Genomic DNA, 12551 nt, shown 5'->3' on the forward strand with positions numbered 1-12551 from the left:
CTAGGTGGGCGGCCTAAGCCGTAGGCGAAATGTGCTCACTCGCTTGGGCGCGACGTCAAGCTCTAAATAAGGCTGTCACTAGCGTGAGCGTCGTGTAAAGTCGGAAAAGTCGTCTGCATTGGTGAGTGCCATGTTTGGGGAGCGTTTCGTAGTTTGCGCAGTGCAATGGAGACGCGGAAACGTGTTGTGGCCCAGTCTTTTGCAGTTGGACGACAAGAGTGGTACACAGTAGTAAAGTGCGAGGCAGTGAGTTGGCATGAACAGTCGAGTGCACAATGGGGCTTCAGATGTGCTTGTTACCTGAGGCGCGGTGTGATTGCCGACAAGGAGTGAAAACGGAGCAATTTGTGACTGTCCTTTCGAGAAATGGCTCTGAGCACTATGGGTCTCAACTGCTGTGGTCATCAGTCGACAGTCCTTTCAATTTAAGACGTTAAATACAGACGGAATTTGTAGTCGTAACACCAGAACATCGAAACTACTTGGAACTCATGTGTATATGAACGTGACCACGCCTTTGTACACTGGTCCCTTCACCCCTACAAACCAACCAACCATCAGGTCCGTGCACTTCAGAGTAGCAAAGAAAGGAAAACAGCGCAGCTCTGTTGCGCTTGGGGGCGTAGCTCAGTTGGTAGAGCGTTCGCTTTGCATGTGAAAGGTCCCGGGTTCAAGCCCCGGCGCCTCCATGTTTTGTGGACAGTGCATGGTAAGTGTTGGTCGCGGCGAGCCTAAAGACACGCAAGATGTTGCAAAGCCAGCGTCACAGACTCATATGATGTATACTGACGTAAGGAGAGCAAGACGTAAATGTGGGGACCGGCTGTTGTCGAGGTGTCATCGACTGCAAATCTGTCTTAGGTATAACGGCCTAACCTCAATGAAGTCTAGAGAGTGGACAACACGTCCGTCTTACTCAGAGTGGTGGCCGAACGCTATTTTCGACGTTGTGCGTGCCACTTTAATTTTGGCCAACTACGATTCGATACAGAATGCAGAAAACCTGAAAGACACCCTCGCGGCCACATTGAGAGTAGTGTTTGTCTGCGGAATAATGAGAGTGCAAGGGTCTGTGGTATTGATATGGTTGTATGTAGCACTATTTGTCATCAGGGGGCGTAGCTCAGATGGTAGAGCGCTCGCTTAGCATGCGAGAGGTACTGGGATCGATACCCAGCGCCTCCAGAATTTTTAACACACCAACATGTCCACACTGCCATGCAAGTGGAATAATTCACAGCCAGCGAATGTGTCAAGGCAGATACGAGCGAACGATTAGCAGCCACAATTGGCAAGCGTACTGTTACGCGCAAGAAGCACCCTCCTCCCACCGCTACACTGAATTTAGAAACAGTACAAGTCCTCCCTTAAGATTCTCAAACCTATGTCGGAAAGATCTGCCTTGCGCCGAGTTCACAAAAATCCCACTGCACATTCCCATTCTTTACGTGCAGTCGGCTGCTACTGGTGTTGCTAGTTGTGACTGCTGATGACAGATGCCGTAGCAATCAATTCATGGAGTGAGTTGTATGTTTTGCGATACTCTGTCTCTGACAAGCAAGCAGAGGTGACATAGGCGCGAACACGGGAAGGTTGCAGCCCCTCGCTGCCTGCAGACACCGAGCAGCCACACTAGGTGGGCGGCCTAAGCCGTAGGCGAAATGTGCTCACTCGCTTGGGCGCGACGTCAAGCTCTAAATAAGGCTGTCACTAGCGTGAGCGTTGCGTGAGCGTCGTGTAATGTCGGAAAAGTCGTCTGCATTGGTGAGTGCCATGTTTGGGGAGCGTTTCGTAGTTTGCGCAGTGCAATGGAGACGCGGAAACGTGTTGTGGCCCAGTCTTTTGCAGTTGGACGACAAGAGTGGTACACAGTAGTAAAGTGCGAGGCAGTGAGTTGGCATGAACAGTCGAGTGCACAATGGGGCTTCAGATGTGCTTGTTACCTGAGGCGCGGTGTGATTGCCGACAAGGAGTGAAAACGGAGCAATTTGTGACTGTCCTTTCGAGAAATGGCTCTGAGCACTATGGGTCTCAACTGCTGTGGTCATCAGTCGACAGTCCTTTCAATTTAAGACGTTAAATACAGACGGAATTTGTAGTCGTAACACCAGAACATCGAAACTACTTGGAACTCATGTGTATATGAACGTGACCACGTCTTTATACACTGGTCCCTTCACCCCTACAAACCAACCAACCATCAGGTCCGTGCACTTCAGAGTAGCAAAGAAAGGAAAACAGCGCAGCTCTGTTGCGCTTGGGGGCGTAGCTCAGTTGGTAGAGCGTTCGCTTTGCATGTGAAAGGTCCCGGGTTCAAGCCCCGGCGCCTCCATGTTTTGTGGACAGTGCATGGTAAGTGTTGGTCGCGGCGAGCCTAAAGACACGCAAGATGTTGCAAAGCCAGCGTCACAGACTCATATGATGTATACTGACGTAAGGAGAGCAAGACGTAAATGTGAGGACCGGCTGTTGTCGAGGTGTCATCGACTGCAAATCTGTCTTAGGTATAACGGCCTAACCTCAATGAAGTCTAGAGAGTGGACAACACGTCCGTCTTACTCAGAGTGGTGGCCGAACGCTATTTTCGACGTTGTGCGTGCCACTTTAATTTTGGCCAACTACGATTCGATACAGAATGCAGAAAACCTGAAAGACACCCTCGCGGCCACATTGAGAGTAGTGTTTGTCTGCGGAATAATGAGAGTGCAAGGGTCTGTGGTATTGATATGGTTGTATGTAGCACTATTTGTCATCAGGGGGCGTAGCTCAGATGGTAGAGCGCTCGCTTAGCATGCGAGAGGTACTGGGATCGATACCCAGCGCCTCCAGAATTTTTAACACACCAACATGTCCACACTGCCATGCAAGTGGAATAATTCACAGCCAGCGAATGTGTCAAGGCAGATACGAGCGAACGATTAGCAGCCACAATTGGCAAGCGTACTGTTACGCGCAAGAAGCACCCTCCTCCCACCGCTACACTGAATTTAGAAACAGTACAAGTCCTCCCTTAAGATTCTCAAACCTATGTCGGAAAGATCTGCCTTGCGCCGAGTTCACAAAAATCCCACTGCACATTCCCATTCTTTACGTGCAGTCGGCTGCTACTGGTGTTGCTAGTTGTGACTGCTGATGACAGATGCCGTAGCAATCAATTCATGGAGTGAGTTGTATGTTTTGCGATACTCTGTCTCTGACAAGCAAGCAGAGGTGACATAGGCGCGAACACGGGAAGGTTGCAGCCCCTCGCTGCCTGCAGACACCGAGCAGCCACACTAGGTGGGCGGCCTAAGCCGTAGGCGAAATGTGCTCACTCGCTTGGGCGCGACGTCAAGCTCTAAATAAGGCTGTTACTAGCGTGAGCGTCGTGTAAAGTCGGAAAAGTCGTCTGCATTGGTGAGTGCCATGTTTGGGGAGCGTTTCGTAGTTTGCGCAGTGCAATGGAGACGCCGAAACGTGTTGTGGCCCAGTCTTTTGCAGTTGGACGACAAGAGTGGTACACAGTAGTAAAGTGCGAGGCAGTGAGTTGGCATGAACAGTCGAGTGCACAATGGGGCTTCAGATGTGCTTGTTACCTGAGGCGCGGTGTGATTGCCGACAAGGAGTGAAAACGGAGCAATTTGTGACTGTCCTTTCGAGAAATGGCTCTGAGCACTATGGGTCTCAACTGCTGTGGTCATCAGTCGACAGTCCTTTCAATTTAAGACGTTAAATACAGACGGAATTTGTAGTCGTAACACCAGAACATCGAAACTACTTGGAACTCATGTGTATATGAACGTGACCACGCCTTTGTACACTGGTCCCTTCACCCCTACAAACCAACCAACCATCAGGTCCGTGCACTTCAGAGTAGCAAAGAAAGGAAAACAGCGCAGCTCTGTTGCGCTTGGGGGCGTAGCTCAGTTGGTAGAGCGTTCGCTTTGCATGTGAAAGGTCCCGGGTTCAAGCCCCGGCGCCTCCATGTTTTGTGGACAGTGCATGGTAAGTGTTGGTCGCGGCGAGCCTAAAGACACGCAAGATGTTGCAAAGCCAGCGTCACAGACTCATATGATGTATACTGACGTAAGGAGAGCAAGACGTAAATGTGAGGACCGGCTGTTGTCGAGGTGTCATCGACTGCAAATCTGTCTTAGGTATAACGGCCTAACCTCAATGAAGTCTAGAGAGTGGACAACACGTCCGTCTTACTCAGAGTGGTGGCCGAACGCTATTTTCGACGTTGTGCGTGCCACTTTAATTTTGGCCAACTACGATTCGATACAGAATGCAGAAAACCTGAAAGACACCCTCGCGGCCACATTGAGAGTAGTGTTTGTCTGCGGAATAATGAGAGTGCAAGGGTCTGTGGTATTGATATGGTTGTATGTAGCACTATTTGTCATCAGGGGGCGTAGCTCAGATGGTAGAGCGCTCGCTTAGCATGCGAGAGGTACTGGGATCGATACCCAGCGCCTCCAGAATTTTTAACACACCAACATGTCCACACTGCCATGCAAGTGGAATAATTCACAGCCAGCGAATGTGTCAAGGCAGATACGAGCGAACGATTAGCAGCCACAATTGGCAAGCGTACTGTTACGCGCAAGAAGCACCCTCCTCCCACCGCTACACTGAATTTAGAAACAGTACAAGTCCTCCCTTAAGATTCTCAAACCTATGTCGGAAAGATCTGCCTTGCGCCGAGTTCACAAAAATCCCACTGCACATTCCCATTCTTTACGTGCAGTCGGCTGCTACTGGTGTTGCTAGTTGTGACTGCTGATGACAGATGCCGTAGCAATCAATTCATGGAGTGAGTTGTATGTTTTGCGATACTCTGTCTCTGACAAGCAAGCAGAGGTGACATAGGCGCGACCACGGGAAGGTTGCAGCCCCTCGCTGCCTGCAGACACCGAGCAGCCACACTAGGTGGGCGGCCTAAGCCGTAGGCGAAATGTGCTCACTCGCTTGGGCGCGACGTCAAGCTCTAAATAAGGCTGTCACTAGCGTGAGCGTTGCGTGAGCGTCGTGTAATGTCGGAAAAGTCGTCTGCATTGGTGAGTGCCATGTTTGGGGAGCGTTTCGTAGTTTGCGCAGTGCAATGGAGACGCGGAAACGTGTTGTGGCCCAGTCTTTTGCAGTTGGACGACAAGAGTGGTACACAGTAGTAAAGTGCGAGGCAGTGAGTTGGCATGAACAGTCGAGTGCACAATGGGGCTTCAGATGTGCTTGTTACCTGAGGCGCGGTGTGATTGCCGACAAGGAGTGAAAACGGAGCAATTTGTGACTGTCCTTTCGAGAAATGGCTCTGAGCACTATGGGTCTCAACTGCTGTGGTCATCAGTCGACAGTCCTTTCAATTTAAGACGTTAAATACAGACGGAATTTGTAGTCGTAACACCAGAACATCGAAACTACTTGGAACTCATGTGTATATGAACGTGACCACGTCTTTATACACTGGTCCCTTCACCCCTACAAACCAACCAACCATCAGGTCCGTGCACTTCAGAGTAGCAAAGAAAGGAAAACAGCGCAGCTCTGTTGCGCTTGGGGGCGTAGCTCAGTTGGTAGAGCGTTCGCTTTGCATGTGAAAGGTCCCGGGTTCAAGCCCCGGCGCCTCCATGTTTTGTGGACAGTGCATGGTAAGTGTTGGTCGCGGCGAGCCTAAAGACACGCAAGATGTTGCAAAGCCAGCGTCACAGACTCATATGATGTATACTGACGTAAGGAGAGCAAGACGTAAATGTGAGGACCGGCTGTTGTCGAGGTGTCATCGACTGCAAATCTGTCTTAGGTATAACGGCCTAACCTCAATGAAGTCTAGAGAGTGGACAACACGTCCGTCTTACTCAGAGTGGTGGCCGAACGCTATTTTCGACGTTGTGCGTGCCACTTTAATTTTGGCCAACTACGATTCGATACAGAATGCAGAAAACCTGAAAGACACCCTCGCGGCCACATTGAGAGTAGTGTTTGTCTGCGGAATAATGAGAGTGCAAGGGTCTGTGGTATTGATATGGTTGTATGTAGCACTATTTGTCATCAGGGGGCGTAGCTCAGATGGTAGAGCGCTCGCTTAGCATGCGAGAGGTACTGGGATCGATACCCAGCGCCTCCAGAATTTTTAACACACCAACATGTCCACACTGCCATGCAAGTGGAATAATTCACAGCCAGCGAATGTGTCAAGGCAGATACGAGCGAACGATTAGCAGCCACAATTGGCAAGCGTACTGTTACGCGCAAGAAGCACCCTCCTCCCACCGCTACACTGAATTTAGAAACAGTACAAGTCCTCCCTTAAGATTCTCAAACCTATGTCGGAAAGATCTGCCTTGCGCCGAGTTCACAAAAATCCCACTGCACATTCCCATTCTTTACGTGCAGTCGGCTGCTACTGGTGTTGCTAGTTGTGACTGCTGATGACAGATGCCGTAGCAATCAATTCATGGAGTGAGTTGTATGTTTTGCGATACTCTGTCTCTGACAAGCAAGCAGAGGTGACATAGGCGCGAACACGGGAAGGTTGCAGCCCCTCGCTGCCTGCAGACACCGAGCAGCCACACTAGGTGGGCGGCCTAAGCCGTAGGCGAAATGTGCTCACTCGCTTGGGCGCGACGTCAAGCTCTAAATAAGGCTGTCACTAGCGTGAGCGTTGCGTGAGCGTCGTGTAATGTCGGAAAAGTCGTCTGCATTGGTGAGTGCCATGTTTGGGGAGCGTTTCGTAGTTTGCGCAGTGCAATGGAGACGCGGAAACGTGTTGTGGCCCAGTCTTTTGCAGTTGGACGACAAGAGTGGTACACAGTAGTAAAGTGCGAGGCAGTGAGTTGGCATGAACAGTCGAGTGCACAATGGGGCTTCAGATGTGCTTGTTACCTGAGGCGCGGTGTGATTGCCGACAAGGAGTGAAAACGGAGCAATTTGTGACTGTCCTTTCGAGAAATGGCTCTGAGCACTATGGGTCTCAACTGCTGTGGTCATCAGTCGACAGTCCTTTCAATTTAAGACGTTAAATACAGACGGAATTTGTAGTCGTAACACCAGAACATCGAAACTACTTGGAACTCATGTGTATATGAACGTGACCACGTCTTTATACACTGGTCCCTTCACCCCTACAAACCAACCAACCATCAGGTCCGTGCACTTCAGAGTAGCAAAGAAAGGAAAACAGCGCAGCTCTGTTGCGCTTGGGGGCGTAGCTCAGTTGGTAGAGCGTTCGCTTTGCATGTGAAAGGTCCCGGGTTCAAGCCCCGGCGCCTCCATGTTTTGTGGACAGTGCATGGTAAGTGTTGGTCGCGGCGAGCCTAAAGACACGCAAGATGTTGCAAAGCCAGCGTCACAGACTCATATGATGTATACTGACGTAAGGAGAGCAAGACGTAAATGTGAGGACCGGCTGTTGTCGAGGTGTCATCGACTGCAAATCTGTCTTAGGTATAACGGCCTAACCTCAATGAAGTCTAGAGAGTGGACAACACGTCCGTCTTACTCAGAGTGGTGGCCGAACGCTATTTTCGACGTTGTGCGTGCCACTTTAATTTTGGCCAACTACGATTCGATACAGAATGCAGAAAACCTGAAAGACACCCTCGCGGCCACATTGAGAGTAGTGTTTGTCTGCGGAATAATGAGAGTGCAAGGGTCTGTGGTATTGATATGGTTGTATGTAGCACTATTTGTCATCAGGGGGCGTAGCTCAGATGGTAGAGCGCTCGCTTAGCATGCGAGAGGTACTGGGATCGATACCCAGCGCCTCCAGAATTTTTAACACACCAACATGTCCACACTGCCATGCAAGTGGAATAATTCACAGCCAGCGAATGTGTCAAGGCAGATACGAGCGAACGATTAGCAGCCACAATTGGCAAGCGTACTGTTACGCGCAAGAAGCACCCTCCTCCCACCGCTACACTGAATTTAGAAACAGTACAAGTCCTCCCTTAAGATTCTCAAACCTATGTCGGAAAGATCTGCCTTGCGCCGAGTTCACAAAAATCCCACTGCACATTCCCATTCTTTACGTGCAGTCGGCTGCTACTGGTGTTGCTAGTTGTGACTGCTGATGACAGATGCCGTAGCAATCAATTCATGGAGTGAGTTGTATGTTTTGCGATACTCTGTCTCTGACAAGCAAGCAGAGGTGACATAGGCGCGAACACGGGAAGGTTGCAGCCCCTCGCTGCCTGCAGACACCGAGCAGCCACACTAGGTGGGCGGCCTAAGCCGTAGGCGAAATGTGCTCACTCGCTTGGGCGCGACGTCAAGCTCTAAATAAGGCTGTCACTAGCGTGAGCGTTGCGTGAGCGTCGTGTAAAGTCGGAAAAGTCGTCTGCATTGGTGAGTGCCATGTTTGGGGAGCGTTTCGTAGTTTGCGCAGTGCAATGGAGACGCCGAAACGTGTTGTGGCCCAGTCTTTTGCAGTTGGACGACAAGAGTGGTACACAGTAGTAAAGTGCGAGGCAGTGAGTTGGCATGAACAGTCGAGTGCACAATGGGGCTTCAGATGTGCTTGTTACCTGAGGCGCGGTGTGATTGCCGACAAGGAGTGAAAACGGAGCAATTTGTGACTGTCCTTTCGAGAAATGGCTCTGAGCACTATGGGTCTCAACTGCTGTGGTCATCAGTCGACAGTCCTTTCAATTTAAGACGTTAAATACAGACGGAATTTGTAGTCGTAACACCAGAACATCGAAACTACTTGGAACTCATGTGTATATGAACGTGACCACGCCTTTGTACACTGGTCCCTTCACCCCTACAAACCAACCAACCATCAGGTCCGTGCACTTCAGAGTAGCAAAGAAAGGAAAACAGCGCAGCTCTGTTGCGCTTGGGGGCGTAGCTCAGTTGGTAGAGCGTTCGCTTTGCATGTGAAAGGTCCCGGGTTCAAGCCCCGGCGCCTCCATGTTTTGTGGACAGTGCATGGTAAGTGTTGGTCGCGGCGAGCCTAAAGACACGCAAGATGTTGCAAAGCCAGCGTCACAGACTCATATGATGTATACTGACGTAAGGAGAGCAAGACGTAAATGTGAGGACCGGCTGTTGTCGAGGTGTCATCGACTGCAAATCTGTCTTAGGTATAACGGCCTAACCTCAATGAAGTCTAGAGAGTGGACAACACGTCCGTCTTACTCAGAGTGGTGGCCGAACGCTATTTTCGACGTTGTGCGTGCCACTTTAATTTTGGCCAACTACGATTCGATACAGAATGCAGAAAACCTGAAAGACACCCTCGCGGCCACATTGAGAGTAGTGTTTGTCTGCGGAATAATGAGAGTGCAAGGGTCTGTGGTATTGATATGGTTGTATGTAGCACTATTTGTCATCAGGGGGCGTAGCTCAGATGGTAGAGCGCTCGCTTAGCATGCGAGAGGTACTGGGATCGATACCCAGCGCCTCCAGAATTTTTAACACACCAACATGTCCACACTGCCATGCAAGTGGAATAATTCACAGCCAGCGAATGTGTCAAGGCAGATACGAGCGAACGATTAGCAGCCACAATTGGCAAGCGTACTGTTACGCGCAAGAAGCACCCTCCTCCCACCGCTACACTGAATTTAGAAACAGTACAAGTCCTCCCTTAAGATTCTCAAACCTATGTCGGAAAGATCTGCCTTGCGCCGAGTTCACAAAAATCCCACTGCACATTCCCATTCTTTACGTGCAGTCGGCTGCTACTGGTGTTGCTAGTTGTGACTGCTGATGACAGATGCCGTAGCAATCAATTCATGGAGTGAGTTGTATGTTTTGCGATACTCTGTCTCTGACAAGCAAGCAGAGGTGACATAGGCGCGAACACGGGAAGGTTGCAGCCCCTCGCTGCCTGCAGACACCGAGCAGCCACACTAGGTGGGCGGCCTAAGCCGTAGGCGAAATGTGCTCACTCGCTTGGGCGCGACGTCAAGCTCTAAATAAGGCTGTCACTAGCGTGAGCGTTGCGTGAGCGTCGTGTAATGTCGGAAAAGTCGTCTGCATTGGTGAGTGCCATGTTTGGGGAGCGTTTCGTAGTTTGCGCAGTGCAATGGAGACGCGGAAACGTGTTGTGGCCCAGTCTTTTGCAGTTGGACGACAAGAGTGGTACACAGTAGTAAAGTGCGAGGCAGTGAGTTGGCATGAACAGTCGAGTGCACAATGGGGCTTCAGATGTGCTTGTTACCTGAGGCGCGGTGTGATTGCCGACAAGGAGTGAAAACGGAGCAATTTGTGACTGTCCTTTCGAGAAATGGCTCTGAGCACTATGGGTCTCAACTGCTGTGGTCATCAGTCGACAGTCCTTTCAATTTAAGACGTTAAATACAGACGGAATTTGTAGTCGTAACACCAGAACATCGAAACTACTTGGAACTCATGTGTATATGAACGTGACCACGCCTTTGTACACTGGTCCCTTCACCCCTACAAACCAACCAACCATCAGGTCCGTGCACTTCAGAGTAGCAAAGAAAGGAAAACAGCGCAGCTCTGTTGCGCTTGGGGGCGTAGCTCAGTTGGTAGAGCGTTCGCTTTGCATGTGAAAGGTCCCGGGTTCAAGCCCCGGCGCCTCCATGTTTTGTGGACAGTGCATGGTAAGTGTTGGTCGCGGCGAGCCTAAAGACACGCAAGATGTTGCAAAGCCAGCGTCACAGACTCATATGATGTATACTGACGTAAGGAGAGCAAGACGTAAATGTGAGGACCGGCTGTTGTCGAGGTGTCATCGACTGCAAATCTGTCTTAGGTATAACGGCCTAACCTCAATGAAGTCTAGAGAGTGGACAACACGTCCGTCTTACTCAGAGTGGTGGCCGAACGCTATTTTCGACGTTGTGCGTGCCACTTTAATTTTGGCCAACTACGATTCGATACAGAATGCAGAAAACCTGAAAGACACCCTCGCGGCCACATTGAGAGTAGTGTTTGTCTGCGGAATAATGAGAGTGCAAGGGTCTGTGGTATTGATATGGTTGTATGTAGCACTATTTGTCATCAGGGGGCGTAGCTCAGATGGTAGAGCGCTCGCTTAGCATGCGAGAGGTACTGGGATCGATACCCAGCGCCTCCAGAATTTTTAACACACCAACATGTCCACACTGCCATGCAAGTGGAATAATTCACAGCCAGCGAATGTGTCAAGGCAGATACGAGCGAACGATTAGCAGCCACAATTGGCAAGCGTACTGTTACGCGCAAGAAGCACCCTCCTCCCACCGCTACACTGAATTTAGAAACAGTACAAGTCCTCCCTTAAGATTCTCAAACCTATGTCGGAAAGATCTGCCTTGCGCCGAGTTCACAAAAATCCCACTGCACATTCCCATTCTTTACGTGCAGTCGGCTGCTACTGGTGTTGCTAGTTGTGACTGCTGATGACAGATGCCGTAGCAATCAATTCATGGAGTGAGTTGTATGTTTTGCGATACTCTGTCTCTGACAAGCAAGCAGAGGTGACATAGGCGCGAACACGGGAAGGTTGCAGCCCCTCGCTGCCTGCAGACACCGAGCAGCCACACTAGGTGGGCGGCCTAAGCCGTAGGCGAAATGTGCTCACTCGCTTGGGCGCGACGTCAAGCTCTAAATAAGGCTGTCACTAGCGTGAGCGTTGCGTGAGCGTCGTGTAATGTCGGAAAAGTCGTCTGCATTGGTGAGTGCCATGTTTGGGGAGCGTTTCGTAGTTTGCGCAGTGCAATGGAGACGCGGAAACGTGTTGTGGCCCAGTCTTTTGCAGTTGGACGACAAGAGTGGTACACAGTAGTAAAGTGCGAGGCAGTGAGTTGGCATGAACAGTCGAGTGCACAATGGGGCTTCAGATGTGCTTGTTACCTGAGGCGCGGTGTGATTGCCGACAAGGAGTGAAAACGGAGCAATTTGTGACTGTCCTTTCGAGAAATGGCTCTGAGCACTATGGGTCTCAACTGCTGTGGTCATCAGTCGACAGTCCTTTCAATTTAAGACGTTAAATACAGACGGAATTTGTAGTCGTAACACCAGAACATCGAAACTACTTGGAACTCATGTGTATATGAACGTGACCACGTCTTTATACACTGGTCCCTTCACCCCTACAAACCAACCAACCATCAGGTCCGTGCACTTCAGAGTAGCAAAGAAAGGAAAACAGCGCAGCTCTGTTGCGCTTGGGGGCGTAGCTCAGTTGGTAGAGCGTTCGCTTTGCATGTGAAAGGTCCCGGGTTCAAGCCCCGGCGCCTCCATGTTTTGTGGACAGTGCATGGTAAGTGTTGGTCGCGGCGAGCCTAAAGACACGCAAGATGTTGCAAAGCCAGCGTCACAGACTCATATGATGTATACTGACGTAAGGAGAGCAAGACGTAAATGTGAGGACCGGCTGTTGTCGAGGTGTCATCGACTGCAAATCTGTCTTAGGTATAACGGCCTAACCTCAATGAAGTCTAGAGAGTGGACAACACGTCCGTCTTACTCAGAGTGGTGGCCGAACGCTATTTTCGACGTTGTGCGTGCCACTTTAATTTTGGCCAACTACGATTCGATACAGAATGCAGAAAACCTGAAAGACACCCTCGCGGCCACATTGAGAGTAGTGTTTGTCTGCGGAATAATGAGAG

At 50.4% G+C, this 12551-nt stretch overlaps 15 non-coding genes across 15 annotated transcripts; all 15 read left to right on the top strand.

The window, feature by feature from the left end:
- The first annotated feature begins 616 nt into the window (after window positions 1-616).
- On the top strand, window positions 617-689 carry Trnaa-ugc (transfer RNA alanine (anticodon UGC)). Its single transcript has one exon. It is a non-coding gene; the product is annotated as a tRNA-Ala (tRNA).
- A 423-nt stretch (window positions 690-1112) lies between these two features.
- On the top strand, window positions 1113-1185 carry Trnaa-agc (transfer RNA alanine (anticodon AGC)). Its single transcript has one exon. It is a non-coding gene; the product is annotated as a tRNA-Ala (tRNA).
- A 1074-nt stretch (window positions 1186-2259) lies between these two features.
- On the top strand, window positions 2260-2332 carry Trnaa-ugc (transfer RNA alanine (anticodon UGC)). Its single transcript has one exon. It is a non-coding gene; the product is annotated as a tRNA-Ala (tRNA).
- A 423-nt stretch (window positions 2333-2755) lies between these two features.
- Trnaa-agc (transfer RNA alanine (anticodon AGC)) lies at window positions 2756-2828 on the top strand. Its single transcript has one exon. It is a non-coding gene; the product is annotated as a tRNA-Ala (tRNA).
- A 1063-nt stretch (window positions 2829-3891) lies between these two features.
- Window positions 3892-3964, top strand: Trnaa-ugc (transfer RNA alanine (anticodon UGC)). The gene has a single exon. It is a non-coding gene; the product is annotated as a tRNA-Ala (tRNA).
- A 423-nt stretch (window positions 3965-4387) lies between these two features.
- Window positions 4388-4460, top strand: Trnaa-agc (transfer RNA alanine (anticodon AGC)). The gene has a single exon. It is a non-coding gene; the product is annotated as a tRNA-Ala (tRNA).
- Window positions 4461-5534: 1074 nt separating this feature from the next.
- Window positions 5535-5607, top strand: Trnaa-ugc (transfer RNA alanine (anticodon UGC)). Its single transcript has one exon. It is a non-coding gene; the product is annotated as a tRNA-Ala (tRNA).
- Window positions 5608-6030: 423 nt separating this feature from the next.
- Trnaa-agc (transfer RNA alanine (anticodon AGC)) lies at window positions 6031-6103 on the top strand. Its single transcript has one exon. It is a non-coding gene; the product is annotated as a tRNA-Ala (tRNA).
- A 1074-nt stretch (window positions 6104-7177) lies between these two features.
- Window positions 7178-7250, top strand: Trnaa-ugc (transfer RNA alanine (anticodon UGC)). Its single transcript has one exon. It is a non-coding gene; the product is annotated as a tRNA-Ala (tRNA).
- A 423-nt stretch (window positions 7251-7673) lies between these two features.
- Window positions 7674-7746, top strand: Trnaa-agc (transfer RNA alanine (anticodon AGC)). Its single transcript has one exon. It is a non-coding gene; the product is annotated as a tRNA-Ala (tRNA).
- A 1074-nt stretch (window positions 7747-8820) lies between these two features.
- Window positions 8821-8893, top strand: Trnaa-ugc (transfer RNA alanine (anticodon UGC)). Its single transcript has one exon. It is a non-coding gene; the product is annotated as a tRNA-Ala (tRNA).
- Window positions 8894-9316: 423 nt separating this feature from the next.
- On the top strand, window positions 9317-9389 carry Trnaa-agc (transfer RNA alanine (anticodon AGC)). Its single transcript has one exon. It is a non-coding gene; the product is annotated as a tRNA-Ala (tRNA).
- Window positions 9390-10463: 1074 nt separating this feature from the next.
- Trnaa-ugc (transfer RNA alanine (anticodon UGC)) lies at window positions 10464-10536 on the top strand. The gene has a single exon. It is a non-coding gene; the product is annotated as a tRNA-Ala (tRNA).
- Window positions 10537-10959: 423 nt separating this feature from the next.
- Trnaa-agc (transfer RNA alanine (anticodon AGC)) lies at window positions 10960-11032 on the top strand. The gene has a single exon. It is a non-coding gene; the product is annotated as a tRNA-Ala (tRNA).
- A 1074-nt stretch (window positions 11033-12106) lies between these two features.
- Trnaa-ugc (transfer RNA alanine (anticodon UGC)) lies at window positions 12107-12179 on the top strand. The gene has a single exon. It is a non-coding gene; the product is annotated as a tRNA-Ala (tRNA).
- Window positions 12180-12551: the final 372 nt, after the last annotated feature.

This window comes from Schistocerca cancellata, chromosome 10 (genome assembly GCF_023864275.1).
Source record: "Schistocerca cancellata isolate TAMUIC-IGC-003103 chromosome 10, iqSchCanc2.1, whole genome shotgun sequence".
Lineage (NCBI taxonomy): Eukaryota > Metazoa > Arthropoda > Insecta > Orthoptera > Acrididae > Schistocerca > Schistocerca cancellata.